The sequence below is a fragment of the Globicephala melas genome, chromosome 3 (genome assembly GCF_963455315.2).
Source record: "Globicephala melas chromosome 3, mGloMel1.2, whole genome shotgun sequence".
In the NCBI taxonomy this organism is placed as follows: Eukaryota; Metazoa; Chordata; class Mammalia; order Artiodactyla; family Delphinidae; genus Globicephala; species Globicephala melas.
Window position 1 is genome coordinate 70,682,693 of NC_083316.1, and position 18,714 is coordinate 70,701,406.

At 38.6% G+C, this 18,714-nt stretch overlaps 1 long non-coding RNA gene across 1 annotated transcript in view; it reads left to right on the plus strand.

Moving 5' to 3' along the window:
- LOC115847545 (uncharacterized) overlaps positions 1 to 18,714 on the plus strand; it is a 390,948-nt gene that overhangs the window by 86,369 nt on the left and 285,865 nt on the right. The window lies entirely within an intron of this gene.

Genomic DNA, 18,714 nt, shown 5'->3' on the forward strand with positions numbered 1-18,714 from the left:
GCGAATGCAGTCAGTTTTGGCAGGGACATATTCTGAGCACATACAAGCCTCAAGTAAAAGATGAATTACCATATAACATATCTCAATAAAATGCCAATGGCCACTGTTATCTAGTTCTAAAATTTTGACAGTAGATCCTCTGAGTGTGCTGCTTAGAGAAGCATAGGTTCAAAATATTTACCACTAGCTTAGCTGGAGTTTTTAGAAAGGTGTGTTATTCACTCACATAAATGCATGTTTCTCTACTTTCTCCTCTATTCTGCACATTTTTCTGCAAAATATCCTTGATCTCAAACTTGTTTTGGAATGCAAATGGCTAAATCCATTGGTGGTTTAGTTTAGAATTCATGCCTACATTGTCTTTGAATAAAAACATTTTCCATCTTCCAGTCACACTATAATCTTCCCTTAGGTTGCTCAGTATTGGGTGTGATTACACTACTTTTTACCCATATTGCAATCAATGCAATCATGTAACACATTACTAATGCCAACCAGAGTGGCCTTAGCATATTATAGTATAAATTTTCACAGTTTTTTTATATTTGAAAATGTCTTTTCAACATCCAAACTGGGTAAATATTTCATTGGAACATCCCATATATAATTACCAGTTCTGTTAAACAATTCTGGTTATCCTGCAAATATAAATCCCATTTATCATAACCATGCTAAAGGTAACAAGACCTCCTCCAACTTTCCAAACCCTGGTGTAGTTAGTAATTTATTACAAAATACAAAGTACTAGATTCTAATAATTTAATTGTTTTAAAAAATACTTTAAAAATGTAAATATTTCAGGGGCTTCCCTGGTGGCGCAGTGGTTGAGAGTCTGCCTGCCGATGCAAGGGACACGGGCTCGTGCCCCGGTCCAGGAGGATCCCACATGCCGCGGAGCGGCTGGGCCCGTGAGCCATGGCCACTGAGCCTGCGCGTCCGGAGCCTGTGCTCCGCAACGGGAGAGGCCACAACAGTGAGAGGCCCGCGTACTGCAAAAAAGAAAAACAAAACAAAACAAACAAAAAAATGTAAATATTTCAGAAAAATACATAGAATAATAGAACACACATTTTCATAATTAACAATTGTTAAAATTGTTCATATTTATCTACCATTAACCACCAGTGTCAGTCTTGTTCTACTCTTCTGGTCCCCACAGGGAATCTCTATCATGAATTTGGTGTGCATCTTTCTAGTTCATTTTTATCTTATATACATATATGTATCAAAAATAATTTATAACTTCTTTGTTTAAAAATGTTTAATATTAGTTGCATCACTGCATTTATAATTTTTTACCTTCCTTTTTCTCTCAGTATTATTTTTTTGACAATTACTCAATATAATTAAATCTATTTTGGCAGCACTGCAGGGATTAAGCATGTTTGTGTCTCCACTGACAAATATTCAAAAGTGGTCCTTCATCAGTGTTATGGCCTGAATGTTTGTACCGCCCCCCCCAAATTATATGTTGAAACCGTAACAGCCAATGTGATGGTATTAGGAGGTGGTGCCTTTGGAGGTAATTAGGTTTAGATTAAGTCATGAGGGTGGGGCTTTCATGATGGGATTAGTGTCCTTATAAGAAGAAGGAGAGACACAGGAGCTCTTGCTGTCTCCTAGAGAACAAAGAAGAGGTCATGTGAGCAACAGCAAGATGGTGGCAGTTTATAAGCCAGAACAGGGTGCTCACCAAAAACAGAATCGTGGTATCTCATTTTTTCCTCAGCTTTATTGAGGTATAATTCACTTGTAGCATTGTGTAAGTTTAAGGTGTGTAAAGTGTTGATTTGATACACATATATAGCAAAATGATTACCAAAGTGGCATTAGTTAATAACTCCATAACCTCACATAAAAATGGTATGTCGGGGCTTCCCTGGTGGCGCAGTGGTTGAGGGTCCGCCTGCCGATGCAGGGGACGCGAGTTCGTGCCCCGGTCTGGGAGGATCCCACATGCCGTGGAGTGGCTGGGCCCGTGGGCCATGGCCGCTGAGCCTGCGCGTCCGGAGCCTGTGCTCCGCAACGGGATAGGCCACAACAGTGAGAGGCCCACGTACCACAAAAAAAAAAAAAAAAAAAGGTATGTCATTATTGTTTAAATTGCATTTTCCTCATTGCCAATGAATATTTATTCATTTATTTATTTATTTATCTGTGTTTATGGATATATATATATATATATATATATATATATATGGGTTTAAAATCTCAATCTTGACCTGAATTGATGCTATAAGAGGAAGAGAAAGTTAAAATTTACCATAGAATGAATCCACAAAGTTAGTATACCACCATTTATCCTCATAACATTTAAGTTTCTCAATTTGATGGATGGTAAGTTTTATTAAGTCAAACTCTTACAGCCAGGGTTTATCACAGCAGTAGTATTTCAGAGCTCAGCTTGGGGCAGAGAACCTGTATTTAAGGCAGAGGATTATTTGGTTATGAAACAGCAAAATTATAATCAAATTTAAAGGCAATGGAGAGAAGGTAAAGGCATATAAGGAGATTAACTTCTTTCCAGCAATTTGTTTGAATTTATATAAGTTTTTGATCCATCATACCTTCCAAATTGGAGTAACTTTTGGTGTGGTTATAAAGCAGAATTAAAACAAGAATGCAAAATACCACTCTCAGGTGGTAACTGAGCACATCTGCACGAAGCCTTTGCTTTCCTGCTTACCACACAACTGACTGAAATGTGGACTGGAAAAAAGTGACCATTTTACAAATGGTCTATATTCTATGTAGAGTCCCTTGGTTATAAAGAAATAGGGTATGATTTGAAATGGCATTTAAGCTGCGCCTTAAATAATGGTTAATTTTTCTTTTAAATGAAGCTTTTGTTTTAAGAGAAAAAAAGTTTTTGTTCCCGTGAAATAAAAAGAGGCTGGAGAGAATATAGGAAGTGCAGGGTGGTCCATATAAAGTAATGGATCACTGTAATACGAAATGGGACCCGTTTTTCATGTAACCAGCACAATAGTTGCAGATTTCCAAGACAGAGTATTTCTCCCATAACCTTGGTGGCGAGCCTGTTGATTTCTTTTATTGATTCTGAATTTTAGAGAGGCATCATGAAGAGAAACAAGGGACAGAAGGATGGAAGGGAAGAAGGAAGGAAGGAAGGGAGGGAAGAAGGGAGGAAGGAATCAGTTGATTAGTCCTGGGATTTTTGGCAATGGAATGACCTGGTTCAGACTCTCCTACCATTAATTTTTTTTTTAGTAAGTCAATTAAACACCCCAAGTTTTGTTTTCTTCATATAAAAATATGTTTTCTTCAGATTGTTTTCTTCAGATAACATTCATTATCTGAAGAAAATGGGATGCATTCATTTACTCATTCATTCATTTATTCATTTATTTATCTAACAAATATTTAATAGATGTTTATGTCTTAGGCACTTTTCTTCAGATAACAATACATGTAGAGGTCCTATGAAAATGAAGTGAGGGACTTTATAAATTGAATAATTTACACCTGCCACACATAGTAGCCCATGCCCTTCCAAATTTCCCATCTTTGGGAGTTTAAAAATACTTTTTCCACATCTATAGAATTAAAATGAACTATTTTTCATTGAATACATTATTTTGTACCAATTCCGGTGCCATATCTAACTGGCCCAAGACACTAGTGTTCACTCAAGTCATTAATAAAACTTTCTTGCAGAATCCATTTCATTCTACACAGTTAAACTTGGCAGCATTCCTCCAGTGTATTCTCAGAATTTTAGTCTAATGAAATCTCCCTTACAAAGACAGTTTTCTTAATCCTATACATTTGGGAAATGCTGCACTCTATCCTGTTTCCTCTTTGAGAAGTCCTCCACTCAAGGAAGTTGTTTAAATGTTTTTAAGCCTGTGTTTTTCTACTTTATTTGGCCATGGAAATTCTTTTTAGGTAGCTTCCATTTATAGTCCATGGAATACATTTTGTGACATGTTCAAGTGATTGATCCGATTTGTTCCACCAACCCTATCTGCAAATATAGTCATACTTCTTTTTATTTTCAAAAAAATTTTTGCAGCCTTGATTTGCCATTATTAGCAGGAACTCTCTTGTGTTGGGACAACATCCCCATCACTCCCCATCCTATCCACAGTCTCTTGAATTGTCTAAGAACTCTGATATTTACTTAGTCCTAAAGGAGGTTTTTCTTTTTCCAAATATAGAGCAGAGAGTGAACTGTAATCCTGGTTTTCCTCTGCTGAAGGCTGGTTTTGCACAGACCAACAGAAGCTGGTCTAGCTTTGCTAGCACCTGCACTGATCACTGGTGCCCCGACTGGAGCGCTAATGTTAGAATGCCATTTTATAATAATTTCTCAGTCACTGATCCCCCAAGCACAACACAATTCAGTGCGTCTGCCTCCAGATGCTTCCTAAGCACATAGGCTCTATGTCGAGTCTGAATCTCCAGTTCAGACTCCCCTTGCCCTCTTAGTGAGTTCCTGCTTGGGCACTTGGTGTTCTTTTGGACAACGAGACCATGGGCAGAATCAGCTTAGTCTATTTAAACAGTGTTTCTAACCTCAAATTTGGGGAATAGGTGGTAGAGTCTTTGTAGCTTTCTTCCCTGAAGGCCTGTGATCTCCCTATTCAAATTGGTTGAACCCATCCCTAGGGCTCTGAATGACAAAGAATGTCAGTGAGAAGCAGACTCATTAAGTCTGACCAAGGTCATAGTGTAACTTTACCTGGGACAACAGTTTCTTCTTACCCTATATTTTCATAATTAAGTGGAGTCATTCAGCTGATTCTATAGAGATCTATTAAGTGTCAACCACATACCAGGAACTGTCCCAAGACTGGAATATGGCAATTCACACAAAAGAGAATGTTTCTGTTCTCTTGGAGCTTATATTCTGAAGTAGAAAAAATAGACAACAAATAAATAATGTACATTAGTTAGTGATGAATCCTATGAAGGAAGGATAAGGGAATACAGAGTGATGGCGGTAGGACATTATTTTATATAGATTGGCCAAATTGGGCTTCTCAGCCAGAGTCGCATAGAACTTGAGGAAGTGATGGAGTAGCCGTGGAAACATTTTGAGGGAGCTTCTAGGCTGAGGAAAATATAAATGCAGTGAGGGGAGGGTGCTTGGAATATCTGAGAAATAGCTAGAAGTCTAGTGTTATTGGTAAGAATTAGTAAAAGAATGATGAGGGGCTTCCCTGGTGGCGCAGTGGTTGAGAGTCCGCCTGCCGATGCAGGGGACATGGGTTCGTGCCCCGGTCCGGGAAGATCCCACGTGCCGCGGAGCGGCTGGGCCCGTGAGCCATGGCCGCTGAGCCTGCGCATCCGGAGCCTGTGCTCCGCAACGGGAGAGGCCACAGCAGTGAGAGGCCTGCGTACCGCAAAAAAAAAAAAAAAAAAAAAAAAAAAGAATAATAGGGGATGAAGTCAGAGAATCTGCAGGGTGGGTCAGAAGAGATGATTTAGAGTCTTGTATTTGGAGTCTTTTTTAGTGTAAAATAGGCCCCCCGTGGGGCAGAGCTATGCAATCATTAAAAAAAGAGAGAAATCACCGCCCCCCCCCACCCCCTCGCGGGCAGCCTGGCTGTGATGTAAATTGCCCAGGGCCAGGACATGTGCCAAGGCTGCTGCTGCGGCTGCTGGGTCCATTTTCTCCTGCGATTGTGCTTTCTTTCCCGAGTCCTTAACGCTCTGGGGTTGTAGCCATCAGAGGGGCTGGACGCAGTCCTCAGCGGCAAGGAGGCCCGGCTGGCAGTGCGGTTTGAGGGTGACCTCTCTCACACATGCAGACACCCCCAAACACGTGCTCCCCCACTGACCTTAGCCCTACCAGAAAACTCAGGGCTTCCCTGGTCCCTCATTTAGAGCCTTTGGTCTCATTCTGAGTGATATGGGAAGCCAATGGATGGTTGTCAACAAAGTTTTGACATGATTCAATTTATATTTTATAAAGATTATTGGATACTATATGGAGAATAGACTGTAAGAGTGGCATGGTTAGAAACAGACACATTTAGGAGGCCTTGCCAATAGAATAGGTAACAGATGACAATGATTTCAACTAGAGTGTTAGAAGTATTAAGAAGTAGTTGGTTAGGAATAAGTATTGAAGGTAGAGCATATGGGATTTATTGATGGATTAAATGTGAGATATGCAAGGAAGAGAACTTACTATGACAATAAATTTTGTAGCATAAACAACTGAAATCATGAACATGCCATTTATTGAAATGAAGAAGGCTGGAAGAAGTCATAGGTTTTGAGGGTTGAAGAGGAATCAAAAGTTTGCATTTGGGCAGGTTAAATTTGAGATGCCTTTCAGATATCAGGGTGAACATGTTAAATAGGTATTGTATGTATGACTCTGGAGTTCAGGGGGGAGATTAGTGATAGTGATTAAAATTTGAGTAATTGTACATAGATGGTATTTAAAGCGATGGCATTGGATGAGATTACCTAGATGGTGAGTGTTAATAGAGAATAGATGCAAAGAGCCTTGAAGAACACCCTAGAACCTTCCAATGATTCAAGTTTCGAAATCTAAGTAGGTATCAGTGAGAAAGGAAGAGAATAACAGATAAATGGTATCCCAAGAGTCGTACAAAGAAAATGTTTCAAAACCATGTTGACCACTGACTTTGAAAACATGGAGATCATTAGTAATAGTAACAAAAGCAATTACAGTTTTAGAGGTGTATGTCAAGAAATAATGGAAAGGGAGGAAGTGGAGACTACTTTTTCAAGAAGATTCATGTTAAAGGAAGCAGACAAATGAGAATAGAGCTGGAAGGAGCTATGGGGTTGAGGTATTACTTTCAAGTTGATAGATATTAATGCATAATTGTATGTGGATGGGAAGGATTTAGTGTAAATTGATGATGTAGGGGAAAGAAGGGAAATTTGTACCTTAAACAGGTGAGAACCTCACATTAAATAGATGAGAAAACATGATACAATGCAAAAATGGTTGGGTTGGCATTAGATGGGATTTACACCCCCATTTAGGGTATGGGTGGAAGTCAGAGTACAAGAGTACAAAAAGATAGGGGGATGTATTATATTGAGGGATGCATTCATTTACTCATTCATTCATTTATTCATTTATTTATCTAACAAATATTTAATAGATGTTTATGTCTTAGGCACTTTTTCCAGGTGTTGGGGATGTAGTATTATAATAATCATTACAAATTCTGCATTCTATTTCTCTTGAGTGGGGGCATAATAAAGGAAATAAATACATAAATTACATAGTATGGTATATTGTACAAATGACATGGATGAATTCTAACTTAAAAAACTTTTTGATTGAATGTGTAAATAAATTAATTTGTAAGCATATGTTTGGTTATGACCATTATTGTAATCTGTTTTTGAGATAATCATGTTAATTAAATAGGGAAAAAATTATAGTAAGCTTGTGGCAACCAAGGCAGTGCCCAGTCAATATTCAATCCATGGATAACATACCTACAAATGGCCTCCTTCTTCCTGTATTTCCTTGTATCACAGGACACTATTGGAGTCTCCAAGAGAATCTGAAGTTTATATTTTTTTAGTTCAGAAGTGAAATAAAGGAAGAATCTGTGACGAGTAGGAATGGTTTAGGAGAACTGAGGACAGACTTTCAAAATAGCAGGTATGAGGTTTTTGACCTGACTAGCTGTTTGATGTTTTGTTTTTTATTTTACTTTTTAATATGCCCGAATCTAATACAGATTTGTTTGGATTAAAAATGAAAATAACTCTTGTGTACATTAGTGAGGTCAGAACACCCAGTGAAAATTAGGCAAATTGAGAATACTGCATATTGGAACAGAAATATCTTTATGTCAGGAGCCATAAATCCTGGAATTTGTATCCAGTTCTGTTATTATCTATCTATGTAACATTGCACAAATCCCTTCAATTCATTGAGCCTTACTTTCCCTATCTAAACAACATAAGTAAAGGTGTCTGCCTTGTTTAACTCAAAAGGCCGTTAACTTCTTTTAACCACAAAGAAACACATTTAAAAATATATGAGGAAATTGAGTCTTAGGTCAAACAACTTGTCTAAGATCACATAGCTCATATGTTAAGACAAATATTGAACCCAGCCTTCTCTGATTCTAAAACCTAAGCTATTAACATGTTCTGCGGTATCCAGCAAGCACAGTCAACTGAGATCAAGAGGCTTTGAAAATGTTTGGTAAATAGCTTTATTCTCATGTCTGCTTTAGCATTCACTGTTGGTTGGTTTCAGAAGAGGGGTAACAAAAAAATCTCTTCAAACAATTTAACCAGGCGGCCAATATTTCCTTCTCCTCTGGAAGCGGCCTTGCCTTGCTTTGAATTGCTTCATTCGCCTGCTTTGCAGGCCACATGTAACGGGGGACTAACATCCAGTGGTTGATTACTAATTTCCTGTAAGTTAAACGGGAAAACTGAGTAATAAGTATTTTTTCTTTTCTGATTATACAAACATGTATGGGTTTATGCTGGGTATAAGTTAGGGCATAGCAGTGCACTTAAAGTTTGCAAATATACATTTACAAATAAGCTTGCCGCCAAAGTTGCTTATATTTGTAACACACCTAATGCTCTTCTGCTCAGCAGCAATGTTACAGATGAACTTGAAAGACAGCAGTGGTATTTTTATGCAAATGTGCCATGAAATGTCTTTGCTAAATAAGCAATTCCTTCCGTAGCAAGGTTTATTTGCAGTGATATAATTTAGAAGTGTCCCCGATGACAACCTTTTGAGCCATATTAGTTAAATGATAGAACATCTACAGTGTTAAATCTACAGCAATATATTATAATGGGAAAAAAATGCCTGAGCAGCAGGGAGCCTTTAATACAGAACTCCATAGGCCACTTAAATAGTGTAATCTGGCTTTCAAGTGGAGCATTCTAAAGAATCTCTATGAACCTTGCTTTGGGGTTTCAGAGGATTGGAATGATATTGAGGACAAAGCTCTGTTCTGGATCTACCTGTCATTGAAACGCTCATGCTGCTCTTCTACAAAGCCAGGTGGGATCATTTTTCTGGGAAACATCAATTACTTCTGCTTTTGCTCAGAAATGGCACAGTTATTTTTAGATATATTTTCCACTGGTCTACAAAGTATTACAATTGCCATAAAATATTGGGTAGTATCATAATGGTGTAAGGATCCCTGAGCAAACTATGCCTCCCCGTGATATTACCTTACTTATCTTTGAAAAACAGCAGGATTATATGTTTTATAACTCCCTGTGCAACTAACAAGACGTCAATATGGATGGCAAATGAATGAGTTAGAATTTTACAGATTTCCAATGTACTTAATTCAAAGATATTTCCTTCTCTGAGGGTCAGTTTGTGGAATTTATGATTTGAAATAGGCTTATTTGAATAAAATGAACCAGGTTCTTCTAGGGGCTAATCAGATTCTGGATAGTAAATGAGCTACCTTCAGAAGTTGCATTAACACAGCAGTAGCTTAATAAATTATACTCTGCTGATTTGACTTCCACTGGTACTTAATTTACAAGTGGAGATGATCCTAGTGTATGGAGAATCTAGCTTATCATGAACTAGTTACTTGTTCTGATGCACAGCATATGTCCAACCAAGAGATTTGAAATCTAGTTTTGTAAAAAATATAAACAGAGTTTTGTGAGGGTAAAGTCTTGACTGAAGAATTAATACCTAGAATCATGACATCTTTTCTTTCTTGGAATTTCTTCAGTTTACCTTCCATGATAATGTCTATGATATACAGAAAATGAATTGTTGTGTCATTATAGCCTCTTTTTTTTAAAAAATGCATTTATTTATTTATTTATTTTTGGCCGCATTGGGTCTTCATTGCTGCGTGGGGGCTTTCTCTGGTTGCGGCCAGCGGGGGCTACTCTTTGTTGCGGGGCTCAGGTTTCTCATTGCAGTGGCTTCTCTTGTTGTGGAGCACGGGCTGTAGACGTGCGGGCTTCAGTTGTTGTGGCACACGGGCTCAGTAGTTGTGGGTCGTGGGCTCTAGAGCGCAGGCTCAGTAGTTGTGGCTCATGGGCTTAGTTGCTCCACGGCATGTGGGATCTTCCCGGACCAGGGCTCGAACCCATGTCCCCTGCACTGGCAGGCAGATTCTTAACCACTGCGCCACCAGGGAAGTCCCATGTCATTAGAGCCTCTTTAGGAAAAGTTTCCCCAGTTGCTCCCTCAGCCGTCTTCCATATACTGGGTACAGTTTAAGACCATATACTATAATAAGGAGTAAAACATTTTGGTCTTTTATTTAAATAAAAGCTATATTATAAATTACAGTCTTTGAAAGTTCATCTATTCATCCATCTATACATTCAGTCTCCACCAATCTATTAATCAATTTATTGTTTTGTTCATTAAATCAATAAAGAACTCTCACTTTAATATTTTTGTAGTCTCCTAGGCTTTGAAAACATTCAAACCAAAAGAGACATAGACCATAAAAACTATTAAATCTCATCTTCAACAGACATATTTGCTAATAGTAACTTGCCTCAGTCAGCTAGACTTGGCCAGCTGTCCCTGCTGAATGCCTAGCTAAGGTGGGTTACTATTCTTCCCTAAAGATTCCTGTTGGCAAGCTCATGTAGGTACTCTACATTTGTATGGTGGCTGAGTGCACTGTCCCTAACCTTTGGATAAACAGAGGATTTTGGTTTCCAAGGCTGTCAGTGTTTCACCTGTTAAGTACACACATATCCTCTCTTTCTGAAAACTGTAGAATTTATGTTTAGAATTCAACACCAACAAACAAGGATAGAGTTCTCATGTCAAACTGAAAATATCGCTAACACACTTTGGCAGAGAGATGGTGACATTTAAATCACTTTTTATTTGTCTTTTTAATAGGGCCTTCTAACCTCTATCCCTAAATCACTCTGACTCTCTTGGTGTCTCCATTTTTAATAGGAAAAGACATTGCAAGAAGTGTAAAATTAATTCTCCAACTTAAGTTGTGAATTGCATTTAATTAAGTGTATGGATGCAATTTACTATATCAATTCACTTATATACTTCAGTTCACTGAGTGGGGGATTTTAAAGTCCTTTAAGTTTTATTGAAGTGCACCAGGATACATGAGTCAAAAGTCTGAATCCAAGATTCTAAAGATGGTACTAGGAGAAAGCAAATGTTGATATCAATTGCTCTTTAATTTCAGCAGACAGTTTTCCTGTCAGCTGATGTGAAGCAGCTCATGTTCACTAATGCGTCTGGTTTAGACCCTTCAAGAGATGTTTATTATCATTGTCTGGGCTTAGGAAATGATTTGAGACAGTTGATTTCAAAGCTCCATAAAGTTCTCATGCTGCAGAGTAACATCTGATCATTTGATGTGGTCCTTTCAGGCAAAGGGCAAATAAAGTGAAAAAAAGAGATTTTATTTCATCTACCCATATGATGTGTGAACTTCAACTTGCTATCATACTGAATTGTGTTCCTTCAGTATGAAGGAACTTGACAAAGGCTTTTAAATGCAGGTGACCTGAGGGGGGGATATGCCTTAATTTGCAAATTGGTTGAACAGATAGTGAATGAGAATCATGGAAGTGTTTTGGATATTTTATGTTTTTAATTAAGGGGAATTCTTCGTAGATGTAGATGTTACAAGCCAGCTGGTATAGTGTAGAATGGTGGATTTCTGTATTCGGCCTGGAACTTCATGTGTCAGTTTGTGCAAAACTCCAGGATATCCACCAGAAATGTTTAGCAATTCACTGCTTCTGGAGGCCAAATAATTTTCCGGAGGATTAATACCTCAAACATCTTGAATTGATGACTGGGACTTTTTAGAGATGAAGATCTTATTTCTTCTAGCTGTTGATTTTCAAAGGCATGTTCTTTCTGGCTCTGGATAATTTTTCAATAACAAGGAAGACTTACATATATGGAAGTCTATAGAAGACTTACACATAATCTTTAAAAAGTTGGGCCATTTAGAAACATGATCATTTGCATTTTTTCTTTTTTGAACGCTTAACCCCTAAATTATTGTTCTTCACAGAGAAGGGCTTTGGGATTTCCGATTTTTTTCTTTTCCTTCAAAACTGAAACACACTCTTGTTTTTAGCACATAGCTTCTAAGGTAATGAAGAACACACCAGTACTTTAAAGCAAATGTGTGTCAAACCCCAGGGAAAACAGATGTCATGCATGCAGTTATTTCCTCAAGACATCTGAAATCCAGCATAATTGTTCTTCAGTCTGTTTTCTAAGTAAAGGAAACAATGGGGAGTATACATAAATCCTTCTATATTAGAATTTAAGAAATATTTCAACTGGAGAAGTTCAAAGTTTGCATTTGATAAATCAAGATACCAAGAGCTTAAAATTAGGAAACCCAGAATTGTAAATGTGTATATTCCCACTGGTTATTCCACAACTCTACATTTCCCCACTGATTTTCATAATCTGTGATGAAGTATAAGCCTGAAGCTCATTTGTAAGTCAAGTCCATCATTTTGTGACCATTTTAAACAGTATGCTCAAATGTGAAAGATCATAAACTTAATGCAGCTTTTCTAATCTTAAGTAAAATTTATTAGTTGTTATCATAAATTAAGAAGACTTGGCAGCCAGCAATAAATCTGGACCTTTGAAAGGTCCAACTGTAAGAAAATCATTCATAGTATATTTACAAAAGTATGTTAGCACGTGTGCGTATGTGTCAGTCCTTCTGTGTGTGTGTAGAATTTAGCATGTGTTGGATAGAAGAAAAGTATAAATGACCACGCGGAGGTAGATTCATAACTTCTCTAGCCTCTAGCCTCCAGGTTTGAGCAGAGAGAACTAAGACTGAAAGAGAAATATGAGCTAGCTCTCTGCCATCGGGGGAACTTGGCACTAGCCTTACTGTCCTGAGTCAGTCCCATGCACTACCTACCAAGCTGCAATCACATCTCCTGATCTGGTTGTGCTGTTTCCATGACTGTGCTTACTTTCCCAGGTGTCACTCAGTTCTGTTTGCTGGAATAGGGTCCTGCCACAAACCCCAGGCCAGTTGGCTGTAGGCTTACCTCTTGGATAGCTCTTACCATTCCTCTTCCTGTCTCTCCTGTTGAACAGAAGCTACGGCATGCTTCCCATGCATGCCCTCCTGTATATAAACACCAGTCCCGAATACATCTGAGATCGTGATGCTCTCCTAGGCATAACATTTTGGTTCCTCAAGGGCTTAAAGCTAAATGAATCTTCGTAAGCTTGGCTCGACACAGTTCCCGTTTACATAACTTTTCATGTGAACCCATCATTGAGCTCCCAGCATGCCTTGTGGCAAGGCTACACAGGTGTGACAAAACCCACATTAAATAGGAAAGCTTACAAATATTTGGCTTCCAAAGCAAAGTTATTACTAGGGTTATTGCGATCAATATTCCTCTATCAAGCCTTTGTTTGGTGTATAAAGTTTAGTTGAGACATACTACTCAGAAAGGCTTTTAGTAATGAACATTTGCTCTCCACTCTTTGGGCACTGAAAAGATCAGATAATAGGCAAGAAGCAGTTGTTTTTCTAGCAGCAGGAAAAAAAGCAAATAGTGAGTATTTCAAGATGCAACGTCCCTAATTAAAACAGCAGAGATTTTAACAAGGTTTTGCTCTTTTTCTCTCTCAAGGTAAGTCAGGTGTTATCTAGTCTAAAATGCCTAGACCTGCATGTCTTCTACATGTCTCTTGTCTGGCCAAATACCAACTAGATAACTAATTATTTTTCATTATTAACCTGCTTACATTGTACCAGACTGACTTACATTTTAAGGTGCTAATAATACTTAATACTTATAACTGGTTCATTTTTGTTTTGCATATATATATGAAAGAATGAATCATCTGATGCTGTAAAATTATTTCCTTTTATTATACGATGCTAGTAATCGGCACATTTATTTAAATGGAGACACATCCCTTTCACTGTAGACATTTATGATATTTTATATGTAAAGATGAAAATCCAGCAAAAACAAAAAAGCATATCCTATGGTATTATAAGTGAAAGATACTTTTTGAAACCCATTTATATGGTTCTTTACCAGAAAAAAAAAAAAGGGAAATACAAGTTTGAGGGATAATACTTTTATTTCAGTAAAATGGATCACTTATTTTGTGGAAATAAAGCTGTAAGATAATTCTTCTAATTTAGGGTCATGTATTTGACACCTCTGAAATAGTCTACTGGACAGTATTCAATTAACTTGGGTCCTCAAACTTGCTGTCTGATGAACATTGAGAACAAGTAATTTAATACTCTTTTTTTCCTGCAGAGGTTTTAGAAATTTATCACTAATGCTGGAGAGTGGAAATATATGCTCTTCGAAAGCAATGTCTTCTTTTTAAGTGTGGACAAAAGTGGCTCAGGTAACATAAGAGCCCAAAGAGCAATACCCTAGAATTCAAAGCTTGACCTGTGCTTGAAAAGTCCCAAGACATAAGTTTATGCTTCTTCTTTTTTTTTTTTTTTTGCGGTACGCGGGCCTCTCACCGCTGTGGCCTCTCCCGTTGCGGAGCACAGGCTCCGGACGCGCAGGCTCAGCGGCCATGGCTCACGGGCCCAGCCGCTCCGCAGCATGTGGGATCTTCCCGGACCGGGGCATGAACCCGTGGCCCCTGCATCGGCGGGCGGACTCTCAACCACTGCGCCACCAGGGAAGCCCTATGCTTCTTTTTATAAGAGTTCAGTGTTGGAATTTCGTCGTAACCTTGTGTATGTTCTCCCTGTCACTGACTGATGTTGAGGATCTCACTTACTGCAGAGAGATGCAATTTATGGATTCTCTTGGTATTCTGATGGTTTTCAATTCTTACTTATTATTTGTGCATTTTATCTTCCTTTAACTTGTCTGTAATCTCTGTTACTCTCTGTATAGTCCTGTTGCCAGTGTAGGGTAGAGAACATCATGTGTGAGTTGGCATTATGATTCTCCACACTGATGGTGTAAGTGATTTTCGTATTCTAGGAGAATCGGATCAGAAAACGTGAATTCATTTGATCAAAGCAATAGACGTCCTTTCTCCTAAGTGTCCATCCCCTCCTTACCCCCCATTCCCACACCAGAAGTTGAATGGCCTTAGGCAAAGTGGCGAGGAAGGTGGGAAGAGTGCCTTCCCAGTAACCGGTTATTTCTCTCTTTTATGTGACCTCTAGTTCTACTCAGTTTTCCACAGTTCTTTATACAGAATATATTTTACTTTATTTAAATGTTTAAAAAACTGTCAGCATTGCTTATCTTAATTCTTTCCTGAAGGACACCCTAGACAAATAGGACAATGGAAACCCCATTTAGTTTTCTTCTGAGGTTGCTATATTTGTACACAGTGACCTTGGAGGATGGCCCAGCTTGACTGAGGAGAGCTTTCTAAGAGGATTTTGTACGGAGACGGGGCTGGCGTAAAGAGTGGGGAGGGCAAAAGCAACATCGAACTCCCTATTTTCCCTTTTCTCCATTCTTGCCCCCCCTTGATGATCTTTCCTGCCTGCAGAGCAGCCAGACACCCATCCCTACAGCTGTGTTCATGTTTGGATTGGGCTTGGAGGAGGATGGGAGGTATGAAATGAGAGAAGGTGAGTGAACGGAGGACTTTTTCATGTGCAGATTGCTTGAACGCGGTCATGCTAGCCTTTTTTACTGGCCTCTACCAAATTTTCTGGTCAGCAAGTATATCGAGGAAAGCAGTTTAACAAATTAATCTGCAGAACTTTTTTTTTTTGGTCACTGCCTCTAGATCAAGCCACACTGTAGCCTAGAAGCAAGAACATGGAGATATTTCTGATGAGGCCTGGAGATACCCTGGTGGGCTTTCTCTAGTTGCGGCGAGTGGGGGGCCACTCTTCATTGCAGTGTGTGGGCTTCTCGTTGCAGTGGCTTCTCTTGTTGTGGAGCACGGGCTCTAGGCACGCGGGCTTCAGTAGTTGTGGCACGTGGGCTCAGCAGTTGTGGCTTGCGGGCTCCAGAGTACAGGCTCAGCAGTTGTGGCGCACGGGCTTAGTTGCTCCACGGCCCGTGGGATCTTCCCAGACCAGGTCTCGAACCTGTGTCTCCTGCATTGGCAGGTGGATTCCTAACCAGTGCGCCACCAGGGAAGCCCCCCGGTGGTCTCTTAACTCAGGCTGAATCTACATGAAGCCAGTGAATTAGCTATATAATGTGGTTGCCTTTCTTTCGTATTTGTTATTTAAACATAGTGCAGAAACTATCCTGGGTAACATATATTTTAGTATATGTTAAGAGCATATAGCTATTCCAATCCATGCTCTAAAGAGACTCACTCTTAAAGTATTGCTGTCCTCTAAAATGAGGCCAAAAGGTACCCCAATAACAAGTTGCAGAGCACATATTCCTCTCATACTTATTCAGTTAGATTTTTGTTGGGGGGTCATTTAAGGCAACCACAAAATTAGGCAAAGAAGAAAGAGGACTGTAGACAGAACAAGTGTTAGGAATTTTACGGTGACTTCAAAAGCCAGAAATCTTGGATGTTTGATTTTTAATGTGTGGAACATTTTATCACTTTGATTTAATGTGCCAATGCTTTGTATTATTTTCATTTAATAGTTTAGTGTGATTTCATAGTATAATTCTCTCAATACATCTATTATAAGTTCTCATTCCTAATACAGAATTAAGTCTTTGTCATTAGTGTGGCTGTACACTTGGAGAGGGTCTCCTGATTCACTCACTATGTAGGAAAGGTTTTGTTTTCAGTCTATTGTCTTCTTACAGGAACTGTCCAGGCTCATTGATATCCTAGCAAAACACACCCCGTTGGCTCTTATTGCTTAAATATTCCCACTTCTAAAATTACCACTACACCACTGGGGGGGTGAATGAATACACGATTACAATTTCAATTTGACAGTTTTAAAGGAAATGGCATAGGGATTTAATTAGACCCTTTCCATGTGCTTCATTGATTCTCAGATGGGTTTTCATTCTAGCATAAGCAGATGTGGGTTCTAATGTAGAACTTAGATTCTCTTGTACCTTATGGGTTATTCAAACCAGTAAAACAGCCAACAGTTAGTTGCCTGCATATGCAAAATCCAAAAGCAAACCGGTTTGGGAATGTCGAGAGGTAGTTAGTTTTCTTTCACTTCCTTTCCTTTATGAAATAGAGGATTGAAGTTATCAGGAAAATAATGATTTTTGTGCCTCCTGATCTTTATGCTATATAATGAAGAAGGAAATGAGGCTACGGTGAAATATTTTCACTTGGGCAATAACAGAAACTTCTTGACATTATTAGAAAAGAAATATTATAATTATTTCTTTTTTTTTGAGCTAAACAAAATGCCCAACTGGAGAAAGATATGAAAGCCATTGTTAAAATTAGTTACTGGAGATTTTAAGAGGGAAACTTATTATAACCCTTCGAAGATTTTCTTTGAAATGTATTTTTTTCTTAAAATGAGTATAATATGCATTCTCAGTTTAGAAATCCCAATGTTTCTCCCAACAGATGCATTGTTAAATTTTCTAAAAATACAGTTTGGATAGAAATTTACAGTAGCAAGAAAATAATTGAAGTCGACCACAGATGTCTGAGAGGGCATGCCACCACCCATTGGCATGGCTGGATAGTACAGAGTGCCATCACAGACTCCATGGCGTATCAGTTGAGAAATGCATGTCGGTAACTGTCTAGTTTCCTATTTCATCAGGCACGTCACACCAGGACCCTCATAGAGGCAGGGCTGTGACTCCTTTGTGTAGTCTTGAACCTATTTTCACCGAGCCTTCCGGTCCCCATTCTTCCAGCCTCTGACCTTATGTTTAGTCTTCCTCATGTGGACCCCATTATCATTTGGTCTGCCTTTTCAAATCACTCCTCTTGCCTCAACTTTTCTTCTCCATTTCCTTTGGCCTCACTGTGTTAGGTAACCCTGGGTCCTGTCAAGCTCTAGGCTACTCCCAACCATGGATAATTCCTCACCCATGGTGCCCCACAGAGTTTGTCCATTAGTTTTATTCCCTAAGGGGAACCTAATGAGAAAGTGGTGTCATTTATTTTCATATAGAAAGTGTCATGTCATATTCTGCTGAGGTGGAAGACACAGAGAAGAGAGAGAAAATTATCAGGCAGAAATGATATATACCTACTAGCAAGTTGTGTATGTAGATATATGTTATATTTATTTAAATGTTTACAGCAGTTAATGCTTAAACTTTTCCCTCTGTTTTTATTTTTTATTTATTTATTTTTTTAAGTCTCTATTGAATTTGTTACAATATTGCTTCTGTTTTATGTCTTGGTTTTTTGGCCGCAAGCCATGTGGGATCTTAGCTCCCCGACCAGAGATCGAACCAGCACCCCCTGCATTGGAAGGGGAAGTCTTAACCACTGGACAGCCAGGGAAGTCCCTTCGCTCTCTTTTTTAATTTCACTGGCACGCATGCAGTAATTGAGTTTTATAGAAAAAGTTTAAAATTATAATACTTATAGTAAGATCTCCAAATTTTAACTATTTGCTTCTTAATCTGTCCATTAGAGCTTACGGTGTGCTTTCTGAACTATTAAAGAAATTTTGTCTCTTTGTATTCTGTTTTCTAAAAAGTTGGACAGCAATTAACAATTCAAAATGAACCTCTTGATTTAACTTGCGACCTGTGTTACATTTATTACCTTTAGATTAAATATATACATGTAAGGATGGGATAAAGTATATATGAATGAATATATGAAATGAATATGTGAAACATTTCATTTGTTATCTGGAAGTCCTGTTT